This window comes from Bison bison, unplaced genomic scaffold, assembly GCF_000754665.1.
Source record: "Bison bison bison isolate TAMUID 2011002044 unplaced genomic scaffold, Bison_UMD1.0 scf7180017860443, whole genome shotgun sequence".
In the NCBI taxonomy this organism is placed as follows: domain Eukaryota; kingdom Metazoa; phylum Chordata; class Mammalia; order Artiodactyla; family Bovidae; genus Bison; species Bison bison.
Genome location: NW_011491015.1, coordinates 591,575 through 606,150, shown reverse-complemented (window position 1 = coordinate 606,150; position 14,576 = coordinate 591,575). Strand labels below are relative to the sequence as shown.

The window sequence follows — 14,576 nt, the reverse complement described above, 5'->3', positions numbered from 1 at the left end:
GGAGAAGGGCCGAGGCATATGGCTTAAGAGGATACAGCCTTCAGTGTATCGATCTTTTTGGTCTTGAATTTGTTTCCCCATAAAACAGCGGTCTCACGGTGAAGTCCTTCATAGTCCTAAAATCCTATGAGTTAGTGGAGATACAATAATAAGTAATTGTATTATTCATTAGAGTGAACATTCACGGAAGCTCAATAACTTTAGTTCTCTTGACGATTTCTGGATACTTGCTCTTGACTCTGATTCTTTAAATATTTTCTGTAAGCAAGCAGGATAAAAATAGTAACAGCATCCCAACTCTAGACTTTGTGATTACAAGTTCATACTCATCTTATTACTAATAGTTGTCAGTCTTGAACATCCTTATTTTTCTTCTCTTTAGTAGTATCCATAGTAACTTGTATTTTTATACATCTCTAGATTTAGGAGGTATGTGCTTGCAATGGTCAATTTCATGTGTCAATTTGGCTAGGTTATGGTGCCCATTTGGTCAAACATTTGTCTAGATGTTGCTGTGAAGACCTCTCCAGACACGATTAACATTTATCATCAGTTGACTCTAAATAAAGCATTTTATTTTCCATAACATGGGTGGGCCTCATCCAATCAGTTGCAGCCTAAGAGCAAAGACTGAGGTTTACGAAGAGGAGGGAGTTCTGTTTCAACATCAGAACATTGAAACCTTGCCTGAGTTCCAGCCTGCTGGCTTGCCCAGCAAATACGTTGCCAGGCCTACAATCATGGGAGCTGAGAGAAGGAGAGAGATTTAAGATCTCTCTATCATATGTCTACACGTATATCTGAAACATATATTCTGTTTCTCTGGAGAACCTAGACTCACACAGCACTCCAATAGGTCAACTCAAGATGTATACAAAGTATGCATGCATTCATTCATTTCTTCGTCTAGTCAGTAAGAAGTTATTGAGATAAACATGTATGTGGCCCCATAAAGGGGATTGAACATGATCTGTAAAATGTCACAGGAAGTCTGATGGACTCACACTGCGGCTTCCTGAAAATATCCAGTAGCATCTTATTAAACAACAAAATAGTAATCATTAAGGGCTTCTCTGGTGGCTCAGTTGATAATGAATCCGCCTGCCAATGCAGGAGTCTTGGGTTTGATCCCTGGTTCAGGATGATCCTCTGGAGAAGGGAATGGCAACCCACTCCAGTATTCTTGCCTGGCAAATCCCATGGACAGAGGACCTGGAGGGCTACAGTCCATGGGGTCACAAAGAATCGGATACAACTTAGTGAGTAAACCACCACCACCACCAGTAATTATTATAGGAGCTCAGAGGCACAGTGTTAGTTTGGTTTGACAAAGGGCGTTTTTTCTGGGACCTCTTGAGTCTAAACTTTAATGATTGGAAGATGAGATAGTTAGCAGAATGTTCTCCGAAACGAGATCCTTCTTTTTCTCCTAGATTCTTGATGGTACTCATCTTCAAATCTTGATATTTTTAACATTAATTTTTTTTTTTTTTTGCTGTGCTGTGTCTTTGTTGCTGTGCTTAGGCTTTCTCTAGTTGCAGTGAGCAGGGAATAACCTTCATTGTGGTGCACGGGCTTCTCACTGCAGTGTCTTCTCTTGCTGTAGAGCATGGGGCTCTGGAGCTTGGGCTCAGCAGTTGTAGCCCTCGGGCTTACTTGCTCCAGCACATGTGAGATCCCATGTACCCTGCATTGGCAGGCGGATTCTCATCCATTGTACCACCAGGAAATTCCTAACATTTTTAATCTGTGAAATGTTTTGATGCGGCCAAAAGACTTTGGGACTGTTTTGGAGCTGGAAGGTGGGAAGGGGGAATGAGAAGGCAGAGTGAGAGGGACAGGGCATCACGACCAGGACAGAGGGATCTGGTTACCAGTCTCGGCTCTGGCATCAACTGGGTGACCATGGGTACACCGCAGAGCTTCCCTAACTCTCATGTTCTTATTTGTAAAGTGGGGGAGAATCTGTCCTTGAAGGGCGATTAGAGGACTCGCTAAGATCACACGCATCGGATGCCAAGAACAGGATCTTTTTTCTTCCCAGCCAGCACGCCATCACTAGGTCGCCCCTCCCACCTTGCCTCCCGTGCGCCTGCGCCTGGGCCAACAGGCTCTCGAATCCCGTGGTGGGAGTGCAGCAGAAGGCAGCGAGCCTTTCCCTGTCCATTCATCTTCTTTGCAACTTTGCATTAAAGACAGAGAGAAGCTGACCTACCGGTTTAAAGCTCGAACACGAGCCATGTGCACTGTTTCCAAACTGTGGACGACACCTTTCTGGGAACCAAGCAGCAGACTTCTGACAGATGCTGCGTCTCACAGTTTGAGGGTCTGCTCTACGGCAGCGCCCATGGGGTGCAGCCCTGTTCTCTCCTGTTACAGTAAGTCCCTCCATACGAGCCTTCCAACTGAGAACTTGGAAGCATGCGAGTGTGTATTCGCACGTCCAATCACGGAAGTTAGTTCTGTTTGAGGAGACACCGTCGGTTTTGGAGGTGCAGGACCTGAACGTGGAACGGTGCATGAAGTTTGGAGCAGCTATTCAGAACGCAATCCAGTGCCACCGTGTCATCCATGACAAGAATAAAAGAGCTGCTACCCAGATATCACTGGATTGGTTCTTCAAGAGGGTGCTGCTGCTGCTGCTAAGTCGCTTCAGTCGTGTCCGACTCTGTGCGACCCCAGAGACGGCAGCCTGCCAGGCTCCCCCGTCCCTGGGATTCTCCAGGCAAGAACACTGGAGTGGGTTGCCATTTCCTTCTCCAATGCATGACAGTGAAAAGTGAAAGTGAAGTCACTCAGTCGTGTCCGACTCTTAGCGACCCCATGGACTACAGCCTACCAGGCTCCTCTTTCCATGGGATTTTCCAGGCAAGAATACTGGTAGATAGACTTAAATCCAGCAAGGAAGCAGAACCCTTGCCATCAATGTCAGGCGTGAGTGAACTCTTAGCTTGCCCTCCGTCTCCTGTTGCTGACGATCCTTCAGCTCTACCGTCTCCCACCTCCTCTCCCTCCTCCATCAGGAACTCTTCTGGCCTGTTCACTCCGTGCCAGCCCCTGTGTGCCAGCTGTTGTGATGTACTGTTCAAGGTACTGCACTGTAAGATCAAAAGTGCTTTCTTTATTTTTTTTTTTTTTTGCCAGTGGTCTGTCTGTTTTATTGACAGCTGGATGCTCAAGCCTTGACTGCGTACTTCCGGAGGGGGTACAGCCGCTCCTTCCGCTGCTGCTTCTCGGTCTTCAGGTTCTCTTCATGCTTGTTGAGTCGGCGGCGCATGGCACGTGTTTTCTTGGGCCGCAGATCCAGGGGCTCTTACTTCTTGCCCTTATAGAATTTCCTGAGGTTCTCTTTCTGAGTCTGGTTAATGACGGTCAGTACACGGGCGATGGATTTACGAACCACTCGGATCTTGGAGAGTTTGGAAGCCGCGCCGCCTGTCACTTTAGCCACGCGCATCTGGGACAGCTCCACCTTCAGGTCCTCCAGCTGTTTCAGCAGCTCCTCCTTCTTCTTGCCGCGAAGGTCTCGAGCCTTAATCTTGGCCATGGCTGTACAGTCTGCCTCCGCTGCCTTCTCGGAGGGAAAGAGGAAGAGGCCCTTAATTTTTTTTGTGTTTGTCTTTTATATGTTGTGTTTGTGTGAAAAGTATTATAAACCTATTACAGTACAGTACTATATAGCCAACTGTGCTAGCTGGGTACCTAGGTTAACTGTATTGGACTTAATAACAAATTGGACTTAGGCATGCACTCTCGGAATACAACTTGCTCATACATAGGGGACTTACTGTCCTCTTATCCTGTGGTGTTGGATGGCATCTTGAGTGACCCAGGAGAGCTGCAACCTGCTTAGAGGAGTCAGAGAAGCTTAGTCTGTGAGCCTAATAGCATGGTGTTTGGATGAGAGAGATGAGCTTGAATCCTGGTTCCTGGTCTCCCTATTCTAAAGAGGACAGTCAGATGTCCCCTGTTCAGGCTCTTGGAGCTGACATTTATAATATGGAAGCTATTTTTACTTTCGCTGGGGTGGGATTACTACAGAACCCATCTGACTACAGAGGAACTGCAAAGAGGACTCTAGACCGGATCAACTCAATTTGTTTGGGATCTAGTTCCTTGTTTCCCAGACCTGGTCTGGCCTTGGAATCAGCTGAGGGGGAAGGTCTTGGTAAAAATGTAGGTTACTAGGACTCTTAACAGAGCTAATGAAATAAAATGTCTGTTGGGCATATGTGTTTATAAAAAAGGGACTTCCTGGGTAGTGCTAGTGGTAAAGAACTGCCTACCAATGCAGGAGATGCTGGAGACATGGGTTTGATCCCTGGGTTGGGAAGATCCCTTGGATTATGGGTACCGCAACCCACTCCAGTATCCTTGCCTGGAGAACCTCAGATATTTGTACACCCCATGTTCATAGCAGCACTATTCAATAGCCAAAAGGCGGAAACAACCATGAGCGTGTTCATGGACAGAGGAAAGGAAGAAACAAAATGTATTCTACGCAAACAATGGAATATTATTCAGCCTTAAAAAGGAAGGGCATTTTGACACCTGCTACAACCTAGATGGACCTTGATGACATTATGCTAAGTGAAATAAGCCAGTCAGGAAAGACAAATACAGTGTAATTCCACTTAAACGAGGTACCTAGAATAATCACATTCTCACAAATGGAAAGAAAGAGTGGTTGCCAAGGGCTGGAAAGAGAAGAAATGAGGGATTACTTTTGAATGGGCACAGAGTTTCAGCTTAGGATGATGAAAAAGTTCTGGAAATGTATGGTGATGAAGGTTGCACAAAAGCATGAATGTGCTTAAGGCCACTGAAGTGTACACTTTAAAATATTTAAAATGGTGAATTTAATGTCATGAATTTCGCCACACACATACACAAGCAGCACAGGCTTTTCTATCACAATGAGGCCGGGAAGTTAAAATTAAGAATCCTTTGCCATTCCAGGATAAAGAAGTTGTGGTACATAGACATACAATGGAATATTACTCAGCCATTAAAAGGAGCAACTTTGAGTCAGTTGATGTGAGGTGGATGAAACTAGAGCCTGTTTACAGAGTGATATAAGTCAGGAGGAGGAAAACAATGATTAAATATTAATGCATAGAGGATAGAATCTAGAAAAATGGTACTGATGAATCTATTTGCAGGGTAGGAATAGAGATGTGGCACACACAGAGAATGGACTTATGGACACAGAGTGGGAAGGAGAGGGTGTGAGGAAGTGAGACAGCCACGTCGACGTGTACACATTACCACGTGTGGAACAGATAGCTGGTGGGAAGCTTCTGTAATACGCTGGGGGCTTGGCTCAGTGCTCTAGGACGACCCAGAGCTGTGCGATGGCAGTGGGGTGGGCGGGAGGCTCAACAGGGAGGGGATATGTGTATACTTACGACTGATTCTGTTGGCAGAAACCAACACACCATTGCAAAGCAACTATTTTCCAATTAAAAATAAATGAAAAAAAAATAAGGTGAATAGGAAGAAATCACAAAAAAGAGAATCCTTTGCTGTTCCACATGGCTTCCTTTCTGCTCTTTTACCCAGTGTATCCTGCACGCTTCCTCCGGGCATTGCCACCCCAAGGCACCCTTTTAGATAAGGATGCAGCTGAGCGGGGTGCCTGGGCTGGGAGGCAGAAAGGTTCAGCTGGAGGAGCTGTGGAGGGATTTCCTGTCAAGCCACAATCACACCACTGCTGCCGTCCCATCCTCTACACCCTCTGTTAGCTTTGCTGTGTGAGGACAGGCGGGCTCGGGGGAGGTGAGCACCAGACCCGCCTAGGTCCTAGGGACCACTCTTGGCTCAGCCTTCTCCCCATCACTAAGCTCCTGCGTCTGACATCAAGCAGCCAGGATGACTGACCCAGGGCATCTCACCCTCACCTCCTTGGAGGGTTAGGGGAAGTGAGAGCCTGCAGCCTTCCTCCTGGGAGACAAAATCCGGTGGCCGTGGGAGTTGAAGGGTCAAGAAGGAAGAGAAGGGCAGGTTCCCAGGGACCTGCTGTTCCCCCAGCAGCCATCTGCTGCTGCCTGGGGTCAGAGCCACATTTTCCTACACGCTTCTCGCTTCTCGCAACTCAAATGTTGCCCTTGAATCAAGATTGTGGTTAAATAGCGCTAAATAATTAATCGCACTCTTGAACTGGTGTTCTCGGCCTGCTTATGCTTTTCTGGTTGCTTCTGCTGGTCTCTCTTTTTAATTCAGAAGTGGTATTAATAATTTATGAGCACGTCCGTGGTCACATATACCCAGGACCCGCCGTCACTCTGCGAGTCAGAATCAATACTGGGGAAGTTACAGCCTCCAACCTCAGGCTGTCTCTTTCCTGCTCTTTTTGGAACAGAAATGAGGGTCAAGTCTATGTATAGAGAGCTGGCCTGGATCAGGCTCAAGAGCTTTTTATTCTGTTCAACGACGTTGACAGGCGCTGGGTCCTGACAGACTTTAAATAGATGTACGTTCTGTGACAAAGAGCACCCAGGGAGAGAAATTAGAAAATGGAAAATGGAGCACTGCTTTTTATTCAGCCAGGACTTCAAAAAAGGGGGAGAAGGGGTATCTGATAAGCTGATTCCAGGAGGCAGAGTTGCAGGAGGAGAAGGCTCTGGAAGGTTTGGGATCCTTATTAAGGAAGTAAGCGGCCCCCACCAAAATGGGAAACAGAAGCAGGACTGGGACCTGGTGTAGGAGATCTCTGCGGTGCATTTCAGGCTGGCGGATAAAGGATGTCCTAAAGGAACCAAGAGGGAAATTGAGCACAAAGAATGTCCCTGGGCTTGCCTGTGGCTCAGTGGTAAAGAATCCGTCTGCCAATGTGGTAGATGCAGGAGATGTGTGTTCGATTCCTGGGTCAGTAAGATCCGCTGGAGAAGGAAATGGCATCCCACTCCAGTATTCTTGCCTGGAAAATTCCATGAGCAGAGGAGCCTGGTACACTACAGTCCGTGGTGTTCCAAAGAGTCAGACACAACTTCGCTACTAAACAACAGCAACAGACTGTCCTCGATTACAAAATGTCTGCAGAGGACAAACGAGAACACTCTAAATATAGGACTGCTCTAGAAGGGGATCAGGGATGAGGGCGGGGTAGGTGGGAGATTCATTTTTACTGAATATGTTCCAGAATCTTAAAAAATTTTGCCATTTGTAAGTATTCTTCTTTGGAGGAATCAGGAAACGAATCCATGAGGACATCAACTGGAGGCAGGTTCAAAGAGGCTTATTTGTGGTGAACAAAAAGAAATCAGAAACACATAGACTGAGAGGGCTTTTTTCCTGGTTTGTAAATATTTTTATTAGGTCCTGTAAGTACTCTTGTCTGGAAAATCCCATGGACAGAGGAGCCTGGTAGGCTGCTGTCTATGGGGTCGCATAGAGTCAGACGTGACTGAGCGACTTCACTTTCACTTTTCATGCATTGGAGAAGGAAATGGCAACCCGCTCCAGTGTTCTTGCCTGGAGAATCCCAGGGACGGGGGAGCCTGGTGGGCTGCCGTCTCCGGGGTCGCACAGAGTCGGACACGACTGAAGCGCCTTGGCAGCAGCAGCAGGAGCAAAGACATAAAACGCAGTTAAATGAGGTTGCACTACGCAAAATGACTTTATTGGTATTCAATGGGTCAGATATGGTATAATATTGGCAATTTTACACAGGTTAATCCAGAACTTTTCAACCTTGGCACTATTGACGTTTTGATAATTGTATGGTGGTGGTCGGGGGGATGTTTTGTGGGTTATAGGTTGTTTAGCAGCATCATTTGTCTCTATTCACCAGATGCCAACAGCACCTCCTCAAGTTGTGACAATCTTTGATTTTCATGTCTCCAGCAGGAGTAGCAACATAATTTTGGGGTTCAGTGCAAAATAAAAATACCCCTTATATAAAAATTATTAAGAATTTCAAGAGAGTGACAGCAGAAAATTAAATGAAGCATGGGGCCTGGGGCCCTTCTAAGAGTGGTACCCCATTCCACTATACAATTTACAGACCCACAAAGCTGATCTTGGTCTCCAGAAGCTGCCCAATGTGGGAACCAACCACTGGTTTAATCTAGTACAATTGGATCAGCATATACACATGTTCAGAGTTACAGGGAGAGAGTCCATCATTTTTTGGTTTGTTTGTTTGTTTTTTAAAATAAGGTTGCAGGAGATCTTAAGAAATGCTATAGCTGGACTCCAAGTACCAGGAGGTTTGGATGGCAGCCAAATCTGGCCCGCGACCTGATTTGTAAATAAAGTTTTATTGGCACACAACCATGCTCCTTTGTTTACACATTGTCTGTGGCTGCTTTCCCCTATGGCCGCAGCATTGAGATATTCCAACAGAGGCTGTGAGGCCAGCGAAGCCTGAAATATTTATTACTGGCTTTTTACAGGAAAAGTTTGCTGATCCTGTTCTTGATGATTGAGTTTGCAATCAGTGCTGGTGGTGATGGTTGAGGAACAGATGGAATTAGCTAGAAGTCCTTGGGTACGTGGTCCTCTAGACCTTGTTATCCACACAAGCTAGAACATTGAGTGTTCTTGTGGGGAGGCGATGGAAAACCACCCTGGACTTTTTTAAGCAGAGGTGAAATTTATAGGAAGGATATTGGGGGTATTCAGAATCAGTGGGTGGCTTAATTAATGCATGTGTGGACTGCATAAGATGGAATGCCTTGGATTCTTTTCATTCACCTTCCAGGCTCGTTTGGTAACCTGAGTGCATGTAAGAGAAAAATGAACAAGATAGAAGCTCTTTGAGCATTAACAGTTGCAGGATGAGCAAAGATAGCGTCTATGTGAGTTTTTATTGTATCCAAACAGGTTTATTTTATTCCTAATATTCTTTTACATGGCAGTTACTTTTATTTTTCTTTCATTTTTAAAAAAATATCACATTGCTCAGGAGACATGTTTGGCAAAAGCAGTTGAAAGGAAAGACGTCTGATGGAAACTCAAGTGGTTTTGCATGAGCAATAATAATTATTATGATGATAGGTTTCCTGCCTAAGCCTTCTCGGTGGGTAGTATTTGCAAATTAAACACACCATGAAATATTCAGCTCCTTGCCACACATCTTGGGTGATTTGCATAATCCCCCTGCACGGGCTCTGGGGTGAGCTACTCCCTAATTAATTATTAAATTCCCATCTGTACAGTGTGAACAGGATAATGAAATTCCAGGAGGCCCTGAGAAAGGCCGAGCACTGCCTCCTGGAAGAAGGGTCTTGGCTTTCCTGGGCTTGGGTCCTTCTTCTGGCCATGGGTCCCTTCCTGGGCACCTCCCCCAAGGACTAATTGTAGATCTGGCCTCTGACCGAAGCAGTTCCAACCTTCTTATAACCCAGGATTCCATGGTTCTGGTCTCAGCCCCTTACCACCCACGGCTCGGCCACCGAGGACTCGCCATGTGACTTTATAAGGACAATTTCAAAACAATCTTCTTAGACTCGCTTTATGGACAGCCCCTAAGGCTCATTGCTATTCCCCTATTACTTCATTTCTGGGTGCGTTTTTCCATGTGGCAAAAGATCAGTTTTCCTCTAATTGTTCAGCAAAGAGTTTGAAAGCCATGACGCCCTTTCTATTGCTCTGTGTAAAGCAACCTAGAATACTTGTAGAGGGGTGGGTGGGCATCCTGGGTGCAGAGGCGGGGGTGGGCGGGCATCCTGGGTGCAGAGGCGCAGTTACTGTGGCAGATGACGCTGAGGCTAGGGGCCACGGGAGCAGAGGATTCAGGTGTAATTCGGGGTCCCCCAAAGTGGGCTCACTCACCTGGAAACAGATTTCTGAGACAATCCCTGGTGATCACCTCAGTTTGGTCTTGTTTAGGAGCTATGTCTCTGGGTTTTTTGTATTTAAAAGCTGGTGCTCACTAGTCAAATTCTGTTTTTGGATACCCCAGAGAGAATTGTCCATAAAATGGCTGATGTTTGAGATCTTCTGGGGTCCAGTGCATCTCAGACTTTCCTGTGTACGCACATTACCTGGAGAGTCTGTTGACATGCAGACTCTGATTTCACGAGTCTTGGGGTGGGGCCTGAGATTTCACATTCCTGGGAAACTCCCAGATGGTGTTGAGGCTGCTGGTCCATGGACCACACATGAAGTGGTGAAAGGCTGGGAGACAAGCTCATGCTTGTAAATAGGGAGGAAATCAGACTCACAGATGAAGGGGAAGAGCCAACATGCCAATCTCACGTATGCTTTTATTTTTAGCTTTTTAATTAAAAACACGATTAGCAGGGATTATAGCAAAGCCAGCATCAGACTTCTTTCTTATGCTTATTATAATCAGTTTTTCATTTCCACTAAGCTTGTGTTAAAATTTAGAAGTGGATCTAGAATTGCCCTGGGGTCTGTGCCTAGTATCAACCTGAGGTAATTGGGAATCTGCTTTTTTTTTGTTTTTTTAACAGCCGGGTGTGACTTCTAGGAAGTTTTGTTATCTCTCTGAGCTTCTTCCTCCATCTGTAAAATGGGGAAAATAATAGCACCCTCATGAAATTTGTACAGCTGGCATCATTGGGTGTAGGTTCTGGAATTGCTTAGCTGTTGCTCAGTCGCTAAGTCGTGTCCGACTCTTTGCAACCCCATGGACTGCAGCACACCAGGCTTCCCTGTCCTTCACTGTCTCCCTGAGAGTTACTTTGACTTGGGTTCACATCCAAACTTTGCTGCGTAAGGGTTTTTTTTCCTTCTCTGGCCTTGTTCTCCTCATCTGTAGTGTAGGACCAAGTTAGGACCAGTCTTAGAGGATTGTTGAGAGGGTTTCATTAAGAATAGGACCTGGCACATGGCAAGCACTCAGTAATGTAGATACACTGGAAGTCTATCAGCTTACGGAAAGCCTGGCTGTAGCTGGTCTAAGGCAGAAATGCCTGCCCAGGGGCGGAGAAGAGAGAGTGGGCTGAAGGTTTCCGATGCCCTTTGTTCTCTGATTTCACACTTGTGAAATGCTCCCTGTTGTGCAAACACTGTGTGAGGCTTGGTGGGATCTTTGAGGAAGAATCTTAAAGGGATCCTATAGGAAAATAGTCAAAAGGCTGATGGGGGCAAAAGAAATGCCAAATCTGACGCAAATGAAAAAGGTAGTCTGCTTCTGGGGGGGTAGCTGATACCACTGATTGAGCAAAATCACGAGGTTATCCTACTGTGAGTTGAGGAGAAAGTGAAGTGAAAGTCGCTCAGTCGTGTCTGACTCTTTGTGACCCGATGGCCTATGCGGTTCATGGAATTCTCCAGGCCAGAATACTGGAGTGGGTAGCCTTTCTCCTCTCCAGGGAATCTTCTCAACCCAGGGATTGAACTCAGGTCTCTTGCATTGCAGGTGGATTCTTTATCAGCTGAGCCATAGGGAAGCCCAAGAATACTGGAGGGGGTAGCCTATCCCTTCTCCAGGGGATCTTCCTAACCCAGGAATTGAACTGGGGTCTCTTACATTGCAGGCTGTTTCTTTACCAACTGAACTATCAGGGAAAGGAACCATGGAAAAGCAGGAATTAGGTTGAAGAAGGCAGCCTTGTTGTTGGGGGCATCATTTATATTTTAAAAAAATTTTTATTTATTTATTGGTTGCCCTGAATGTTAGTTATGACACATGGGATCTCTGATCTCCACTGTGGCACATGGGATCTTTTTTTAGCTGTGGCCTGTGGGATCTAGTACCCTGACCAGGGATTGAACCCTGTCTGCTTCCTTTGGGAGCACAGAGTCTTAGCCTCTGGATCACCAGGGAAGTCCCCATTTCTGGGTTTGAATCCTCAGAAACTCCAGTCCTCTGAGAGAGGTAGCAACCAGAGTGATGCAGGCAGCATACCAGGAAATCGGATGTTTCACCCAGGCTCCACCTGGCAAGATGGTGCTGTGTGGAGTGAGCAGGTGCTCTGGAGCTGAGTTAGATAGATTTACATTGGTTGATCCCAGGTCTAGGCAGTAAGACTGCACCAGAGCTTACAATCTGCTGTGTTCAGCTTGCAGATGTATTTGTTTGGTCCTCAGCGTTTGTTTTGTAAAAACATTTGGATTAGTTGTCAACAAAAAACTATTGGAGATTTTACATCAAAGTCCAGATTTTCCAACTACCAATGAGAGTGCATGCTTCTGGGCCTGTGTTCTATGTGGTAGCAACCTGTCTGCTCTGAATTAACCCTGGGACCTTTAGGTGGGCACATCCACTTAGGTAGGTCACCATCCCCACCTGGCTTGCTTCAGCCATTCACGGTCCCTGCCTGGCCTTGGTAGGCATGTTAGTTTGTGGGATACCCTATTGAGACTATGGACACGACTGAGCGACTGAACTGAACTGAACTGATAAAATGCAGGAGATGTAAGAGATGTGGGTTTCATCCCTGGGTCAGGAAGATCCCCTGGAAAAGGGCGTGGCAACCCACTCCAGTATTCTTGCCTGGAGAATCCCATGGACAGAGGAGCCTGGTGGGCTGCAGTCCATGGGGTGGCTAAGATTTGGACGTGACTGAAGTGACTTAAGCACGCACGCACACATAAAATGGTTTATAATGAGAACCTACTGTATAGCACAGAGAACTCTACTCAGTGCTCTGGGATGACCTAAATGGGAAGGAAATTTTAAAAATGAGTGGATTTATGTATAACTCATTTGCTTTGCTGTACAGTAGAAGCTAACACACCATTATATAAAGCAACTATACTCCAATAAAAATGAATTAAAAAATATGTCCTCGGTAGAATATGCTTAGTTTGACTCAAGTTCAAACTGACACGCTGAGGTTTTCCCCACCAAACCTCCTTAGTTGGTGGTGAAGAAGCTGAGCTTTGGCAAAGGAGGACCTTTATGAGAAGCTTGGGGTGATGGCTGAGTGTGAGTCAAAACAGAGTTAAAAAGAGGATTTTGGCCCTTTCTGTCTGGAATCATCACTATGCATTGATGACTGGAGAAAATAATGTAATTTGATTGTTCCACTGGGTCATTTCTGGGAATATGAAGACATTTTTCCAAAACTGGAAGTCCGCATACATTGGGAGGGTATCTTAAGGCCGGGTCCTGCGTTCTCCTTGGCGTCCACGCTCCCTGGCCCCCTGCTCCGTCCACGGCAGATGCTCGTGTCCCCGGGAAGCTCGTCTGCATTAGAGGTGACCCAGTTTTTTCCCCCACGGAACTTTGTTAGGGTTGAAGCCGTATTGGTCTGCTCAAGAAATCCCCAGCCTGCTTCCCCTCACTGCATGGCATTTGGCAGATGTGTTCTGCAGAAGGAATGTGGAGTATTTCCCTTTTCATCATGTCAGATCATCTGGCCTGGGCCTGGCCCTTCCCCAAGAGTCCAGTGGACACAGCTGGAGCCGGGCGGGGCCCAGGCCGGGTGCTGGCTCAAAGGCCGCAGCGGAGCAGGACTGATGAGGCCAGTGCGTCCCACGGGGTGGGGGAAGGTGCCTTGCATGACGCTCGGGTGGAAGGAGGTGGAGCATGTGAGGTCCCTGCCTGCTCCTCGGATCTCAGCTCTAATCCTGAGACCGTGGCCTGTGAACTCTCCCACAGAGCTCACAGCTCAACCCGGAGATCCCCACAAAGAGGAAGTCATTTCTGCAGCGGTGGGTCCAGGTTTGGGGTGGCTTGAGGTTAATACAACTTTTGGAATCTTTGTGGAGAAGATAAAATTACCCATAGAGAATTAAGGTCAATAGAGGGGCTCTGGCAGGGAGGAGGCCTGGTATCTAAGCTACCTGAGTGTCACAGGGAATCTGCCTTTTCAGTTTCTATTAGGCCCACAGGTGCAGTTGTTAAGGGTGGAAAGACATGTTGGGTCAGGTTTTGGTTGTTCACCTGTGAACATGCCATTGCTTGGTCACCTGATGGTCAGGGTAGGCCTGACAGGTGGGAGAGGGTGGGTATGAGGCCCAGAGGACCTGGGCGTATTAGGACATCCGTGGTGGATACTCCACACTGGGGAAAGTCAGGGAGACACTCCAAAGTCAGCAGAGAAGGTCAACCCAAATGTCAAGTGCAGAGGAGCCAGACAGAATTCAGAGAGGCCGGACTTTTGTTTGCAAGATTTTGCACAGTAGGTTAGAGGTTGAGAGCTATCATTTCAGAGCTTCACCACTCTGGATTTAAACACAGACCAAAGTGTATCTACTTGCCCTGGCAGCTGGATCCTTTCTTCGGTTGCAGATACTGACTTCTGGAAGACTGACTCCTTTGCAAAGCAGACAGGTGCCAAGCCTGACTCTCACTTCCCAGCTCTGAGACTCCCGTTTCTTTGTCTATAAGACTCACATCATACATGTTTTTGAAAAGTTGTGATGATCAAACTTGTTGATACAGGTAAAGGCCTCTACTATAATTTTAAACATAATTCTTTAGAAACCAGAGTAAGTGAACACATCTCTAATAGTAAGTATATGGCACTTCTGGAGGAGGGCCTGGCAGCCCACTCTAGGATTCTTGCCTGGAGAATCCCATGGACAGAGGAGCCTGGCCGGCTACAGTCCATGAGGTTGTAAAGAGTCAGGCGTGACTGAGCGACTGAGCACACACTCACACATGTGGCACTTACATACTTAATCTAATTGACACACACGGAATCAGAAACATC

At 46.6% G+C, this 14,576-nt stretch overlaps 1 pseudogene across 1 annotated transcript; it reads right to left on the bottom strand.

Annotated features, from left to right (window-relative positions):
• Positions 1 to 3,124: 3,124 nt before the first annotated feature.
• On the bottom strand, positions 3,125 to 3,600 carry LOC104982743 (annotated as a pseudogene). The gene has a single exon (XR_824548.1). The product of XR_824548.1 is annotated as a 60S ribosomal protein L35 pseudogene (transcript).
• Positions 3,601 to 14,576: the final 10,976 nt, after the last annotated feature.